A 17,236-nucleotide genomic window follows, 5' to 3' on the forward strand; every position below is an offset into this window, starting at 1 on the left:
GGGGCTGGATAGCCACTTATCTCGCACAGTACTCCTTAGTCCAACACCAGCATCTCCAAATTAATGAAATGGGGGGATGGGATGGAAAGTTCGGTTAGTGATCGGAGGAGGGAAGAAATCTCTGAGAACGGGTGGATTTGAATTCTGACATATGAAACACAGAGATGTGAGCGAGCAGAGCTTGAAGGAAAAAACATCACGTTGGAGAAAATCAAAACTTTAAAACAACTGATTCCTTTGTGTTTCACAAAAGACTGGGATACAGCACAATTACAGCCGTGACTGGGATTCGAACCGCTGTTACTGCGGCCACAACACAGAATACTAACCACTATACGATCATGGTAACCCACAGACGAACACAGCCAATGCACTTAATAAGTGCAGTATCATAAGGAATGTTAGGCAGAGCACCAAATGCACAAAATCAGTGCTCAGCGAACAGTAGCAGATATGTGGGAACTCAGAATGGACTGACCGTTTAACATCGGTTCCCCCAGTGGATGTGTTGATTCCATCATTAATGTGTTTAGGGCAGAGATGAATAGATTTCTCCATAACAACAAAGATTCCGGGGACAGTACAGCTTATCTTACCTGCACATCCACCAATATCATTTATTGTATCCGTTGCTCCCGATGCGATCTCCTGTACATTGGGGAGACTGGGCGCCTCTGAGCAGAGCGCTTTAGGGAACATCTCTGGGACACGCACACCAATCAACAACACAGACCTGTGCCCCAACATTTCAACTCTCGCTCCCACTCTGCCGAAGTCATGGAGGTCTTGGGCCTCCTTCACCGCCGCTCCCTCACCACCAGACACCTGGAGGAAGAATGCCTCATCTTCCGCCTCGGAACACTTCAACCCCAGGGCATCAATGGGGACTTCAACAGTTTCCTCATTTCCCCTTCCCCACCTCACCCCATTTCCAAACTTCCAGATCAGCACTGTCCCCATGACTTGTCCTGACTTGTCCTACCTGCCTATCATCTATTCCACCTATCCATTCCACCCTCACCCCGACCTATCACATTCATCCCCTCCCCCACTCACATATTGTACTCTGTGCTACTTTCTCCCCACCCCCACCCTCCTCTCACTTATCTCTCCACCCTTCAGAATCTCTGCCTGTATTCTTGACGAAGAGCTTTTGCCCGAAACGTCGATTTTACTGCTCCTCGGATACTGCCTGAACTGCTGTGCTCTTCCAGCACCACTAATCAAGAATCTGGTTTCCAGCATCTACAGTCATTGTTTTTACCAAGCTTTTGTTGAAATATATAGTTCAATAGCAATGCAGTTTAACATCGGTTACTTCACGAGTTTCCCCACACAAGGCAGTAACCACTGCTGCCACACAGTCCGAGTTCCCAGTCTCAGAATCAGAGGAAATGAGTGGCGCAGTCGTGAATAACCAACTTGAAATCAAGATGGGAATGAGGTTGCAGAGATACTCGATGGCTCAAGTGACGCAACTGGAGAATGCACGGTGTTTCTATGATGGTTTCGAGGCGCAAGCAATTCCGAGGTTGGGTGTGCTTCTGGTCAAAGGCGGGGCAGAAGGGAAAATCTGTTCCCGTTTATAATAACAGCAATCTACAGTGCATCTTGCTGAGACAGCTGAGTGCCACAACTGTAGCGGGGGCAGCTGGTTTGAAGTTTAATTTTGCTTCACTATCACTCAGTTCCCTGGAATGAATTGCTTTCACCATTTTTATTTCCAATTGTTTAATATCTCCCAGCAGTCTGTGGCTTTCTTCCTCATGGTTAATTGCATGACTAACTGTTGTATGATTTGCACACTGCTAAATCACGGCAACTCCAAGTAAATATGAATCATTGATCTAAATGAGAAAACAGTGGAACTCACTGCAGGCATGCTTCGGAGGTTTGCAGGCGATACCAGTATTGGAGACAGTGATGAAGATTATCTAAGTTTCAAAAGGATCTTAATCCAATGAGTCGTTGTACTGAAAAATGTAACATGGAGTTCAATCTGGATAAATGGAAGGTATTGCATTTTGGTCCAACAAAAAGAGTATGGCTTTGCGTATGTTGGAGAGCATGGAAGCTCAGTGTGCATGTACATAATTCCTTGTAATTAGCATTACCAACAGACAAGATGGTTCAAAGGCATTTAACCTACTTCCCTTCATTGCTCTGTCCTTTGTGTACAGCAGTTGGGAAGTTATGTTGAAGTTTTGCAGGACATTGATGCGGCCTCTTCTGGAATATTATGTCCAGTTCTGGTCGCCCAGTTGTGGGAATGATATTATTCAGCTTGAATAGGTTCACAAAAGGTGTGCACGCTTGTTGCTAGTGGACGTTTTGAGTTATAATGAAAGGCTTGATAGGTTGAGACTATTTTCAGATTCGAGATTGGGGTGCTGGAAAACCACATCAGGTAAGGCAGCATCCGAGGAGCAGGAGAATCATTTTTTCACACAAGTTTCGTTCATTAGGCTCTTCCCCGAAACGTCGATTCTCCTGCTCCTCAAATGCTGCCTGATCTGCTGTGCTTTCCCAGCACAACACTCTCGACTCTGATCTCCCATCTGCAGTTCTCACTTTCTCCCAGTTGAGACTGTTTTCACTCTAGGTTAGGGGTTTGAACGGCGACCTGACAGAAGTTTATGAATTATTGAGAGACATGTTTTGAGTTAACGATAGCGGCCTTTTCCCAGGAGGGGAATTTCAAGACGAGAGGGCATATGTTTAAGATGAAAAGAGAGATTTTTAAAAAAAGACATGTGCGGCATTTTTAAAGGGAATGTGTTTTACGTGTGTAATTAACTTGCCGAGGAAGTGATGGATGAGGGTATGTTTGCAACATTTAATGGACAATTAATTCCAAACATGAATGGGAAATTCGGATTGTTAAAATAAATTTATTCATGCTGAGTACGTCAGTTATTTCCCAGAGGGCATTTAAGAGTCAACCACGGTATTATCCATCTGGAGTCTCCTGTGGGACAGAGCAGATGAATATGGCAGTTTGCATCCCGAACTGTTATGAGTGAATCAGATGGGATTTTCCACACAACTGATTCAGGGCATCACGAGACTCTTCAATTCCAGGCGCTTATTGAATTCAAACTCCACTATCTGCCATGCCAGGACCTGAACTCATTGTCCCCAAAATATTACCTGGGTTTTGGATAATAACACAGTAATAAAACTATAAGGGCATTATAACCACTCAGCGGGTACAGGAGGAGGCAGACGGGAATGGGTTAGTTTGGCAGTATGTTCAGCATGGATCGGTTGGACTAACAGGCCTGTTTTCATGTTGTATGAGTCTGATTGACGCTCTGGAGCAGGCGGGTGGTTGGGATTAAATGCGCATTGACATCATAATCCAACACCTGATGGGATATGTAATCATGTTGGAGTCTCCGGAGGTTGTTTTGCTCAGTGATCCCTTCCCAAACACGGGACTGGTGAACGGCCTCTCCCCAGTGTTACTGGTTAAATGATATTCCATTTCTGTGGTTAATTGAATCGCTTCCAGCAGTTCCCACATTGCCTTGCTTTCTCTGTGTTATCAGTGTCCTTTTTACAACCCAGGGTGAACGATCCTTTCAACTTGTGTCCACACAGATACAAATCCTGTTTTCCATGTTGTGAATGTGTTTTTATTCTTCCTCATTCACCCACAGGGTGTGATTATCACTGGTTAGGACAACATTTATTCTTCGCCCCTTGTTTGTTGCTGTCTGGCTCCACTACAAACCCGGGTGCGATCCCAGCCTCGGGTGTCTGTCTGTGGGCAGTCTGCACATTCTCTGTGTGTTTGCGTTTTTATTTCTCCCTCTGACCAAAGATGTGCCAGTTACAGGGATCAACAATGGGAAATGCAGGCTTATGGGACAGGGAATACCGTGGGGTCTGGTGGGATGCGCTTCGGATGGACCGTGTGGACTGGAAGGGCCGATTAGACTGCTTCCCCACGCGGTGGAGATTCTTGAATTAAGGGTCAGCTCATGTTTTTCTGCTCCTGGAGTCTCTCGTAGGCAGGACTGGTTGAAGATGGTTCAATCCCCTGCATAAGGGACGTGAATGAATGGGATTGCAGGAAATTAAAGTCATGATCTCTGTTCCTGAGGTCAGGCTTGTATTTCATGTTTTAATCATCGAACGTAAACATCACCGTTTCCGTGTCCCAACCCCCAAATATGACTAGTTTAAAATATCACCCCAACACCACCTTCTCCTGGTTGAAGTCTTGACTGTGTGGAAGAAACTGATACTGAGCTGATGCGAGCAAATGTAGCTGCCACCGCCAGTGTCGGAAACACAGATCCAAACAGAAAAATCAGTTTTAAACCCATCACTACAAAGTTAAGGTCTCAACACGCTCCACTTGTGCCACTCAGCTGTCTTAAAAAGATGCGCCAGAAATCGCTATGATTGTATCAACGGGGACAACCATTCCCTTGAGTGGGAGCACACTCAACCGAGGAATTTCTTGCGCCTCTTTCCCATCACAGAAGGACAGGATGCTCACCTATTGCATTACTGGAGCCAGAGAGTAACTCCGCGCACACATTCCCACCCCCATTTCTGGTTGGATATGGGCGGCTGTGCCAATGTTAAGCTAAAATGCTATTGAAGCATACTTTTCGACAATATCCTGTACTGTCCCCCGAGTCTTTAATGTTTTGTCGAAATCGATCAATCTCTTCCACATGCAGGCCAGACCAAGTAAGGATAGCAAATTCCATCCCGAAATGACATCATTGGAATTTTTTTTTCAACAATTGTCAATGGATATATAATAGTCATTAGATTCTTCCTTGCCGTACCTGAGCCGGTCCAAATCAACTCACTAAACATGTCGCCCAATTTCTAAGCATCTGTATCCCTCTGCTTCTCACTTACTCATGCATCTGTCCAGGCGCACCTGAAATGAATCTACCATGACTGCCTCTATTACCTCTGCTGGCAACGCATTCCAGCACCTACCACCCTCTGTGTAAAATACTTTCCATGTCTATCTCCGTTAAAAGTTTCACCTCTCATTGAATGCATGACCTCTCATTATTGAAGCCCTCATCTTGGGAAAAAGCTTATCTCTATCCATCCTGTCTGTACCCGTCATGATATTGTAGACCTCAATCAGATCCCCTCAATCTCGTTTTTGCCTAATGAAAGCAGAAGTAATCGACTCAACCTCTCTTCAGAGGTTGCATCTTCCATACCAGGCAACATCTGCGTAAACCTTCTCCTCATTCTCTCCTAAACGTCCACATAATTTTGGTACTTTGGCGACCAGAACTGCACAGAGTATTCTAAACGCGGCCGAAACAAACTCTTGTACAATTTTAGCAGGGCTTGCCTGCTCTTATACTCAATGCCCTATCCGGTGAAGGCAAGCATGCCATATGCCTTCTTGACCACTCTATCCACCTGTGCAGTCACCTTCAGGGTACAAAGGACCTGAACTCCCAGATCTCTCTTCTCATCAAGTTTACCCAAGCTCTTCCATTTACTGTATACTTGGCTCTGGAATTAGACTTCCCTAAATCATCACCTCACATTTGCTTGGATGGAACACCATTTGCCACTTCTCTGCTCAACTCTTCTGTCTATCTATATTCCCCTTCATTCTTTGACTGTCCTCTATGTTTTCTGGCTACTCCACCAATCTTTGTGTCATCTGCAAATGTAGTGGCGAGATACTGGGCTAGCAACCCTTGGAGTTGTTCATCCCATGCAGAAAGGAACCATGTTTGGTTGCTTTTTCCCAGTGAAGTACCACTGTTTCCTGATGTAGATCAATAATTCAAACTTTTTTATTAGAAGTCATGATTTAGAAGTTTACTGACGATACATAGTCGTGTGGTTGACTCTGATGAATAATGTCAGGGACCGCAGGGATGTATACATCATGTGGAAAGGCAAAATGGTGAATGGAATTGAATCCAGACCAATGAGTGGTGGTGAATTTGGGGAGTTGTAACAATAACCGTGAGGATTCTGATTGGTGAACAGGAACAAAGAGATCTTGGAATGGGCATTTACAGATCCCTGAACACAGGGACAGGGAGATCAGTTGTTCGAGAGGGTTTTGGATATTTTCTATTGTTGACCACAGACTGTGGATGATATTCGATCTTTAGCAACCGCCGGTTTAGGAAAAAACTAAAGGAACGAGCACAGGTCTGGTCTATGCAATAATCTATTTTTTAAACATTGAAAGATGAAAGATAGAGGGCTAAAGTATAAATCTTTGCCCATCAAACTACTTCACCACTCAATGAATTTACCACTGATTCCTCTCCAAATCATGCTGGTATGAGCCTTGGACGCTAATTTGCAAATGGTGAAGGTTCAGTGCATCTTCTAACTTGTCCTTATGGTCGGTACAGTTTTTGAGCTATGAAGGTTCTGTCAACAAAGCCTCGATAACTAACTCCAGTGAATCTTCTATGTGGTGCACTCTGCTTCAATTGTGCCTTAACAGTTAAGGGAATAAATAGTCAGGTGTTGAACAATATACAGTTAAGTGACTGCATTGTCGTGGAGGGTGTCCAGTTCCTTCAGTGGTGTTGAAGCTGCACCCACCTCGGCAAATGGAGAGAGTTCTGCTAAACATCTAATTTGTGCGTTGCGGACGATGTAGGCTTCACGGAGACAAGAGTTGAGTTAATAATCAAACAAAGTTGACCCACGGACAGGTTTTTGTCGTCAACTTCTTTATACGGGCGGTCAGGTTCCATTTTTCCTAAATACTAGCTCCGAGGACGACTACACGGAGGAATTCAGTAACATTGAAGCCATTGAATGTCAATCGAACATGATTAGATTCTGATTTGTCAGAGATATCTTTCCTGTATTTAGTCCTTCTGGGGGTCAATCCGATTCTAATCGCTTTCTGATTTCAAGTTTCAATTCCCGTCTGCGCCTGAAATTTCAACCCGTTTCCTCGCTGAAATTTCTCCACCTGTCTTAATAATATGTAAGGATGCTATAAGGGGTAGCGCAGACTTACTAACATGTTGCTAACTCTGAATACAGTAGAACTTCGTGGAATGATTGGTTAGGATGGGATTATTCTCCTTCAAACAAAGGAGGAGTCGGGGAAATTTATAATTACATAGTAACAATTATAAATGTTCAATAGTCGTAGGATCTTGACAGGGTAGATACGAGCATTTGGCTTGCCCTATGCTCTGAAGACAGCACAAGAGGACATAATCTCAGAATTAGATATTGCCCATTTAATTCAGAAATGAGGAGTAAGTTCTTTGCTCAGGGGTCTAAGAAACTGTGGCATTTTAGAGTAACCGCTGTTGAGACTGTGTGGTTGGGTATTTTCAAACTGTGCCAGATAGTTAATCAGAAAGATGATGAAACTTTTCGAGCTAAATGAGCAGAAAGGAATTCAAGATTATCAGACCAACTATGTGAAGAATCACACAACACTAGGTTATAGTCCAACAGGTTTAATTGGAAGCACATTAGCTTTCGGAGCGACACTCCTTCATCAGGTGATAGTCAGGTGACTATCACCTGATGAAGGAGCATCGCTCAGAAAGCTAGAGCTTCCACGTAAACCTGCTGGACTCTAACCTCGTGTTGTGTGATATTTTACTTAGTTCAACACCGGCATCTCCAAATCAGATCAACCATGAGTTCGTTGAATGGTTGAGCAAACTCCTTGGGCTGAATACCATACTTCCACTTGGTTTAACATTTCATCTAACGCCTTATTTTATTCATAAGTTCAAAATTGTGAGGGGATGGGATGAAGTGACAGGAAAAGTTTATTAAACAGATCAGACAGATTATGAACAAAGCTCATAAACACAGGAAAAAGAAATGTGCTGTGACCTGGGGCAACAAATGACACTGGGCCCAGCACAGGTGGCTGTGTACAGAAGCTGTGATTGCTGAAGGAAGTTGCTAAATCTTATACAGTTGGCACGCTCACAGTCAGTGATCACGTTGGATGATGGATCGTTGCATGATTCACACACAGCAGAAATTGGTGAAGAATGAAAGGTTCGTTTCATTGGAGAAATTTTCTGCGGTTCCAATTCCGAGTGACTGTTTGAAATACTGATCAGATCTTTGTGTGAAGTGTTAGGTTAAAATACTCATGAACAACCCAACTGGATAAACTTGTGCTCCCAATCTCTTGTTTTCTTTTTCTCTTTCTTTCGATGGGAATTCATAGAAAGACAAGATGGAGTGTAGGACGGAAAGAAAAATGTGTTCCTTCTCATTACACCAATTTCGTCTACAATTGAATAGAATGACTGCTCTCACTCTTCATTTCGACTTTAATGTGGTGTCGATTATTCCTGAATCTCTCGTGCAGTGAAGGTCAAGAACAAGTTTCTCGATCCAGTGTATACCAGAGGTGTGATGTGCAAAGAAAAACTTCGAGTGCGGCGCGTAAAGTTAGCAACCAGAGTATGACTCGAACCCGTGAATGTGGAGTACAGCGGTGTAATATCCCACCACCATAATCTCTCGGTCTCCTCTGCACATTTTGTAGAGGGGTGACATGTGACCTCATCAGGTTACATGTAGTGAAAGTCATTGATGAGAAAGTTCCAGAGCGGAATCGAATCCACACCATTCTGTTTCTGCTTTCACTAGAATTATAATAATAGCAAATTCCAATAAATAGCCAAGCTGGTCAGAATGAATTGCTGTCATTGATACATACTGAGTCAGAACTGAGTCAGAATGAAACAGGACAAGAATTTTCCGTCATATTTACACCTACATTTGGCACATAATTTTTTCAGTCACTTTCTCTCTCACGTGAAGAAGCAGCCATGGTAATTGAAATAAAGGTGATGTTGTCGCTCAATGTCCTTTCTCGTATGGCTGAACCTGAATTGGATTAAATCGCAAGAAAAGCTGATTTGTTCGTTTCATTTTAATTTTGCTGCAAACTCACAATGTTTATTGTAATAATTAGAAGTGAATTGGATATATCTCATTGGAACGATTAATGTTGTATTCAAATTTGCTCAGACTTTATTTCAGCTTAAGGAAAATACTGCTTAGAAAAACAGAGGGTTAAAGTACAAAAGAAAACCCACCAGTTTTGTTGCTCGTTCCTTTGGCAGATTCACTGAGTATTAAATGGACCAAACATCATGGTGTTTGTTCTCACATCCTTAACGCATGTGATGAAAGCAGGAAGTCGATCTACAAGCAACTGGTCACTTCCTATTCATTATGTAATATCTTCCGTTCACAATAAATAGAACTCCACTCAGTTCCATTTACAATGCTTTAGGTGAACATTATGCCAAATCTTTAAAAACGCAGAGTTTTGGAACCGAATCTTCTTCAGCTGCACACATTAAAGACATTTCTTTACATTTAATGTCAATCAATTTAGACATTGTTTCCCCGTAACTTCCGACCGACTACACCCCACCTCTGCATCTTTACCGAGCCACACGCTGTCTCTCTCCTTGTGAAATTTATTCCTTGTATGTCATCAAATGTGCCTTTCCAAATATTTTGAAAAACAGATTCTCGGAGTGACAGCGATTCTGTTCTCATCATTTCTTTGTCCTTCAAAGGTTTTATCAAAGGTATTGAATGCCTGACATCTAGATGTTTACTTACTTAAAAGTCGGAATTTTCCTCCTATTTACTCTGTCCAAACATTTCATAACCTGAAAAAACCCCATTTATCTTCCTTGGTTCAGGGATAACTCTTCTCAATTTTCCAAGAGCACAAGTGAATAAAATCTCGTCCTCAGTACACCCCCATCAGCATCTTCTCTAATGGCTTTACGCTCCAGTAAACACCGTCATTATCGATTCATAGAATCACAGAATCCTACAGTGCAGAAAGAGCATTTCAGTCAATCGAACCGGTGTTGACTCTCTGAAGAGCATCTCACTCAGACCTAGTTCCCCTTCCCATTTCCTTATACTTCACCTGAAGAAGGGGAATCCCTCCCCCTTTTGATTTCAAATAAACCTGTTGGAGTATAACCTAACGTCCTGTGACTTCTGACCTTATCCCCGCGTTACCCATGGCTAATTCACCTAACTTACTAAATTCACTCCCTGGACACGAAAGGGAAATTTAACTTTGCAAATCAACCTAACCCTCCCTCTGAACAGCAGTGCGAATTACTGAAACAATGTTCCATCATACTGAGCAAGTGCTGTATCATTTTTTCATGGTTTTATAACCTGGTAAAACTGATCAAAACAAATGAATCCAAATTCAATGTATCGAAACGCTACTCTGTCTTTTACAATTTTATTCGTGCTGTGGGAAATGTTTCTGCACTCATACTTGAATGCGTTTATGTTGTTTCTTCCTCAGCTTCCTGTTTCTAGTAAATCCTTCAATCCGGAACAAGTCTGTCAAATGCTATTCATTCCAACACAGTCACAAGGTGAAGTTTGCAGAAGTCACGTGTTTGGCCGTTCACTGATACTCTGCCTCCCTGAGAGCTGCAGCCCTTTCCCACACTGATTCAGGCAGCACTGTCCTTCGTGTGATATGCCCCATCGAGAATGGAAGGACAGGTATCAATACTCGCACTTGGGAATGGAGTGACAGTTTTAAAACGCTTATACTGTCCCCAGCGGAAAATTGATCCCTGAGACTGGCGGGGACACGAACCATTATACTACAGAGAACAAGAATGTCAAAGGAGGCCATTCAACCCAATGTGGCCACACTTGTCAAAAACAACTGCCTAATGAACTGAATCCCATTTTAGAATGCTTACCCCACAGCCTTATATGTCTTGGCATCACAAGCTCACATCTGAATATTTATTCAGGTTATAAGAGGTTCTGCCGCTCTAAAAAACGCAGACAGTGTATTCCAAATTCCAACCACCCACTGGCTGATAAAGGTTTTTCTCACATCTTCAAAAACCTTTCTGTCTTTCTCCTTAAGTCTCTGGCCCCTGCTGATCGATCCCTCCATCAACGGGAAACTCGTTCAGTCAACCCTGTCCATGCCCTAACTCAATCATGTCTTGTTTACATCTCCTTTGCACTGAGACAAACACTCCACTCTGTCCTGTCTTTCTTCACAACTGAAACTCTTCAGCCCAAACAATATCCCGGTAAATAACTCCTGCAACTTTCTCAGTGTGATCACATCCCGACTATAATGTGACTTGCAAAGCTGCACACAACGCTCTTGCTTGATCCTAATGAGTATTTGTTTTAAAATTTCTGGATTAGTATGAGGGCGATTCTGGCTGAGCAGTTTTTATTACACATTCCACATTGCCCAGAGGGCAGTTGATACTCAACCATATTGCTGTGAGTCTGAAGTCACATGCAGCCCAGACCAAGTAAGGATAGCAAATTCCATCCCGAAATGACATCAGTGAAATAGATTTTTTTTCAATAATTGTCAATGGATCTATAGTAGTCATTAGATTCTTCCTTGCAGATATGTTTTGAATCCAAATTTGACGATCATGGCATAGTGGGATACAAGCCCCGGTACCCAGACAATTACCTCGGTCTCTGGATTATCGGTCCTATGAACTTATCACAAGACCAACGCGGAAAGCCATAAAAGCTGATCTTTTCCAACAAAATGTCTTTTCACCAAAACTGCCCTGGGTATTTTCCATGAGCCTGACGCTCCAATTGTCTCTGGCCATTGTCAGTAAAAGCTGCTACATGGGGATTGATTTCACAACCGCGGTATCCAAATGGATCGATTTGTTTGAAGGCCCCGATGGTGGGATTGGGGCACGTTCACCCAATAACAGTGACCGCAGCAGCAGCACAGACAGAACAGTATGAATGTGAAAGAGAGTGATAGATTGGGCATTGCCTCAGAGAAATGGGAGGGGGGACGGAAAGGAGGTTTAATGATCGTGGGAAGGACCGGAATCTCCGACAACGGGTGTGTTTGAATCCTGATATATGAAACGCAGAGATGTGAGAGAGCGGAATTTGAAGGTAAAACAATTAATTTCTGAGCATGTGTCACAAAAAGGACAACGGAGAGAATACTAAGTGCCGTGATTTGGTTTGAAATCGAGGTTGCTGTGGTCACAATGCAAAATACCGACAACAACGATCACAGTAACCACAGAACAGGATGCTTGCAAGCAGCAATAAGTATACTAGCAGAGGAAATGTTCGGAAGAACAGCAAATGCCCAATATCAGTACTCAGCGAACAGTGATATATATGTGGGAACTGTGAATGAGCTGAATCTTTCAGTTCGGTTTCCTCAGAGGCTGTGGAGATCCCTTGTAAGAGAATGTTGAAAACTGAGATTAATAGATTTCGACAAGCATCAAAGACTTGGGGGACAGTACAGGCTATTGTTGAAATGTATGCTTCAATAGGAGTTTAACATAACATCGGCACAGCCGCCCATATCCAACCGGAAATGGGGATGAGAATGAGTGCGTGGAGTTACTCTCTGTCTCCAGTGATGCAATTGGTGAGCGTGCGTCCTTCTGCGATGGTATAGAGGCGCAAGAAATTCCTCGGTTGAGTGTGCTCCTGCTCAAGGGAATGGTTGTCCCCGTTTATACTATCATAGCGATTTCCGGTGCATCTTTCTAAGACAGCTGAGTGGCACAAGTGGAGCGTGTTGAGCCCTTAAAAACGCATACACACAGAGAATGTGTGGACTGCCCACAGACAGACACCCGAGGCTGGGATCGCACCCGGGTTTGTGGTGTAGCCAGACAGAAACGAACGAGGGGCGAAGAATAAATGTTGTCCTGACCAGTCATACTCACACCCCGTGGGTGAATGAGGAAGAATGAAAACAAATTCTCAACATGGAAAACAGGATTTGTATCTGTGTGGACACAATTTGAAAGGATCGTTCACCCTGTGTAGAAAAAAGGACACAGATACCACAGAGAAAGTAGGGCAACATAGGAACTTCTGGAAGAGATTCAATTAACCACAGAGATGGAATCTCATTTAATCAGTAACACTGGAGCGAGACCGTTCACCAGTCCCGTGTGTGGGAAGGGATCACTGAGCAAAATAACCTCCGGAGACTCCAGCAGGATTACATATCCCATCAGGAGATTGATTATGCTGTCAATGCGCCTTTAATCCCAACCAGCTTCCTGCTCCATAGCTTTAGTCAGAGTCAGGCAACATGAAAACAGGACTGTCAGTCCAACCGATCCATGCTGAACATACAGCCAAACTCACCCATTCCCGTCTGCCTCCTCCTGTACCCGCTGAGTGGTGATAATGCCCTTGTTGTTTTATTAATGTGTTGTTAATCCAAAACCCAGGTAATATTTTGGGGACAAAGAGTTCAGGTCCTGGCATAACAGATGGTGGAGTTTGAATACAATAAGCACCTGGAATTGAAGAGTTTCTTGATGACCTGAATCAGTTGTGTGGAAAATCCCATCTGATTCACTCATGCCAGTTCGGGAAGCAAACTGCCCTATTCATCTGCTCTGTCCCACAGGAGACTCCAGATGGATAATACCGTGATTGACTCTTAAATGCCCTCTGGGAAATAACTGATGTACTAGGCATGAATAAATTTATTTTAAAAATCCCACTTTCCCATTCATGTTTGGAATCAATTGTCCATTAAATGTTGCAAACATACCCTCATCCATCACTTCCTCAGCAAGTTAATTACACACGTAAAATACGGTATCTAAACATGTCTTTTTAAAAAAAACTCTCTCTTTTCATCTTAAACATATGCCCTCTCGTCTTGCAATCCCCCTCCTGGGAAAAGGCCGCTATCGTTAACTCTAACTTGCCTCTCAATAATTCATAAACTTCTGTCAGGTCACCGTACAAACCCCTAACCACGAGTGAAAACAGTCTCAACTAGGAGAAAGTGAGAACTGCAGATGAGAGATCAGAGTCGAGAGTGTTGTGCTGGGAAAGCACATCAGGTAAGGCAGCATCCGGGGAGCAGGAGAATCAATGTTTTTTTTTCACGCAAGTGTCGTTCATCAGGCTTTTCCCCGAAACGTCGATTCTCCTGCTCCTCAAGTACCCCAATATCCAGTACCCCAAACTCGATTCTGAAAATAGTCTCAGCCTATCCAGCCTTTCATTATAACTCAAACCTTCCACAGGCAACAAACGTTTTGTGAACCTATTCCAGTTGAATAATATCATTCCCACAACTGGGCGACCAGAACTGGACATAATATTCGAGAGGAGGACTCATCAATGTCCTGCAAAACTTCAACATAACGTCCCAACTACTATACACATAGGAATGAGCAATGAAGGGAAGTATGTGAAATGCCTTTGAATCATCTTGTCTGTTGGTAATGCAAATTACAAGGAATTATGTACCTGCACACCGAGCTTCCCTGTTCTCCAACATACGCAAAGCCACACGTATTGTTGTAACAAAATGTAATACCTTTCATTTATCCAGATTGGACTCCATGTTCCATTTTTCAGTACAACGACTCATTGGATTAAGATCCTTTCGAAACTTTGATAATCTTCCTCACTGTCTACAATACTGGTATCGCCTGCAAACCTAAGCAGCATGCCTGCAGTGAGTTCCACTGTTTTCTCATTTTGATCAATGATTTATATTTACTTGTAGTTGCCGTGATTTAGCAGTGTGCAGATCACACAACAGTTCGTCATGCAATTAACCATGAGGAAGAAAGCCGCAGACTGCTGGGAGATATTAAACAATTGGAAATAAAAATGGTGAAAGCAATTCATTCCAGGGAACTGGGTGATAGTGAAGCAAAATTAAACTTCAAACCAGCTGCCCACGCTCCAGTTGTGGCACTCAGCTGTCTCAGCAAGATGCACCATAGATTGCTGTTATTATAAACGGGAACAAATTTTCCCTTCTGCCCCGCCTTTGACCAGAAGCACTCCCAACCTCGGAATTGCTTGCGACTCTAAACCATCATAGAAACACCGTGCATTCTCCGGTTGAGTCACTTGAGCCATCGAGTCTCTCTGCAACTTCATTCCCATCTTGATTTCAAGTTGGTTATTCGCGACTGCGCCACTCAGTTCCTCTGATTCTGGGGCGAGGAACAGGGATCATGTGGCAGCAGTGGTTACTGCCTTGTGTGGGGAAACTCGTGAAGTAACCGATGTTAAACTGCATTGCTATTGAGGTATATATTTCAACAAAAGCTTGGTAAAAACAATGACTGCAGATGCTGGAAACCAGATTCTGGATTAGTGGTGCTGGGAGAGCACAGCAGTTCAGGCAGTATCCGAGGAGCAGTAAAATCGACGTTTCGGGCAAAAGCTCTTCGTCAAGAATACAGGCAGAGAGTCTGAAGGGTGGAGAGATAAGTGAGAGGAGGGTGGGGGTGGGGAGAAAGTAGCATAGCGTACAATAGTAAAATGGGGGAGGGGATGAAGGTGATTGGTCGGGGTGGGGAGGGTGGAATGGATAGGTGGAATAGATGATAGGCAGGTAGGACAAGTCAGGACAAGTCATGGGGACAGTGCTGAGCTGGAAGTTTAGAAATGGGGTGAGGTGGGGGAAGGGGAAATGAGGAAACTGTTGAAGTCCAGATTGATGCCCTGGTGTTGAAGTGTTCCGTGGTGGAAGATGAGGCGTTCTTCCTCCAGGTGTCTGGTGGTGAGGGAGCTGCAGTGAAGGAGGCCCAGGACCTCCATGTCCTCGGCAGAGTGGGAGGGAGAGTTGAAATGTTGGGCCACAGGGCTGTGTGGTTGATTGGTTCGGGTTTTCCGGAGATGTTCCCTAAAGCGCTCTGCTTGGAGGCGCCCAGTCTCCCCAATGTACAGGAGACTGCACCGGGAGCAACGGATATAATAAATGATATTGGTGGATGTGCAGGTTATAAAAGCTGCACTGTCCGCGGAGTCTTTGATGTTTTGGAGAAATGTATTTATCTCAGCCCTCAACACATCAATGATGGAATCAACACAGCCACTGGGGGAACTGATGTTAAATGGTCAGACCATTCTTAGTTCCCACATATCAGCTACTGTTCGCTAAGCACTGATATTGTGCATTTGCTGCTCTGCCTAACATTCCTTATGATACTGTACTTATGGCGAGCGCTTAGTGCGTGTTAGTGGGCTGCCGTGATCGTATAGTGGTTAGTACTCTGCATTGTGGCCGCAGCAAACTCGGTTCGAATCCGAGTCACGGCAGTAATTGCTCTATATGACCCAGTCTTTTGTGAAACACAAAGGAATCAGTTGTTTTAAAGTTTTGATTTTCTCCAAGGTGATTTTTTGTTCCTTCAAGCTCTGCTCGCTCACATCTCTGTGTTTCATATGTCAGAATTCAAATCCACCCGTTCTCAGAGATTTCTTCCCTCCTACGATCACTAACCGAACTTTCAATCCCATAACCCCCATTTCATTAATTTGGAGATGGCGTTGTTGGACTATGGAGTACAAAGTTAAAAATGACCCAACACCAGGTTATGGTCTTACAGGTTTAATTGAAGCACTAGCTTTCAGAGAGCCGCTCTTTCATCATGTGTTTGCGGAGTGTTTTCCCATTTCACTCAGGCATTGTAAAGTCTAATACAGACTCTCACATTGATACCGATCAGTCTGTGTGGCTGGGGTCACTGTTGCTGGGTGAACGTGCCCCAACCCCACCATCGGGATCTGCAGACCATTTGATCCATTTGTTTACCACTGTTGTGAGATCAATACTCATGTAGTAGCTTTTACTGATATGGACCCGAGATAATTCGGGGGGGGGGGGGTGGTCAAGCTCAGGAAAATGGCACGGGACAGTATCGGGGAAAAGCGACTTTATTGGATAAGATCAGATTCACTGCTTTTCTGGAATGGCAGAGCGCTATTACCACTGAACATTGAACTGTTAATTCAGACACCAGACACCTGGGTTTGACTCTGACCATGCTAGGTGGTAGAATTGGGATTCAATAAATATCTGGAATTACGATCCAACAACTCCTATGTATCCATGTTCAATTGTTGAAAAAAATCATCTGACGTCATTTAAGGAATGTAACAGCCATTCTTACCTGCTCGGGCCTCCATGTGACTCCAGACTCACTGCAATATGGTTGAGTTTCAACTATCCGCTGTGCAATTAGGGATACCAATCAATACTGCCGAGTCAGCGACGCCCTCATACCGTAACAGAATAGAAAAAAAGTTCATTCGGCCCTAGCTAGATTACAGTGTGCAGTTCTGCAATTCAGAGTCCTGCATGGATGTGATCGCACTGGGAACGTTGCAGTAGAGATTCACTGGGATATTGTCTGGGCTGAAGAGTTTCAGTTGTGAGGAGAGATTGGACAGACTGGGG

The sequence above is a fragment of the Chiloscyllium punctatum genome, chromosome 50, assembly GCF_047496795.1.
Source record: "Chiloscyllium punctatum isolate Juve2018m chromosome 50, sChiPun1.3, whole genome shotgun sequence".
NCBI lineage: Eukaryota > Metazoa > Chordata > Chondrichthyes > Orectolobiformes > Hemiscylliidae > Chiloscyllium > Chiloscyllium punctatum.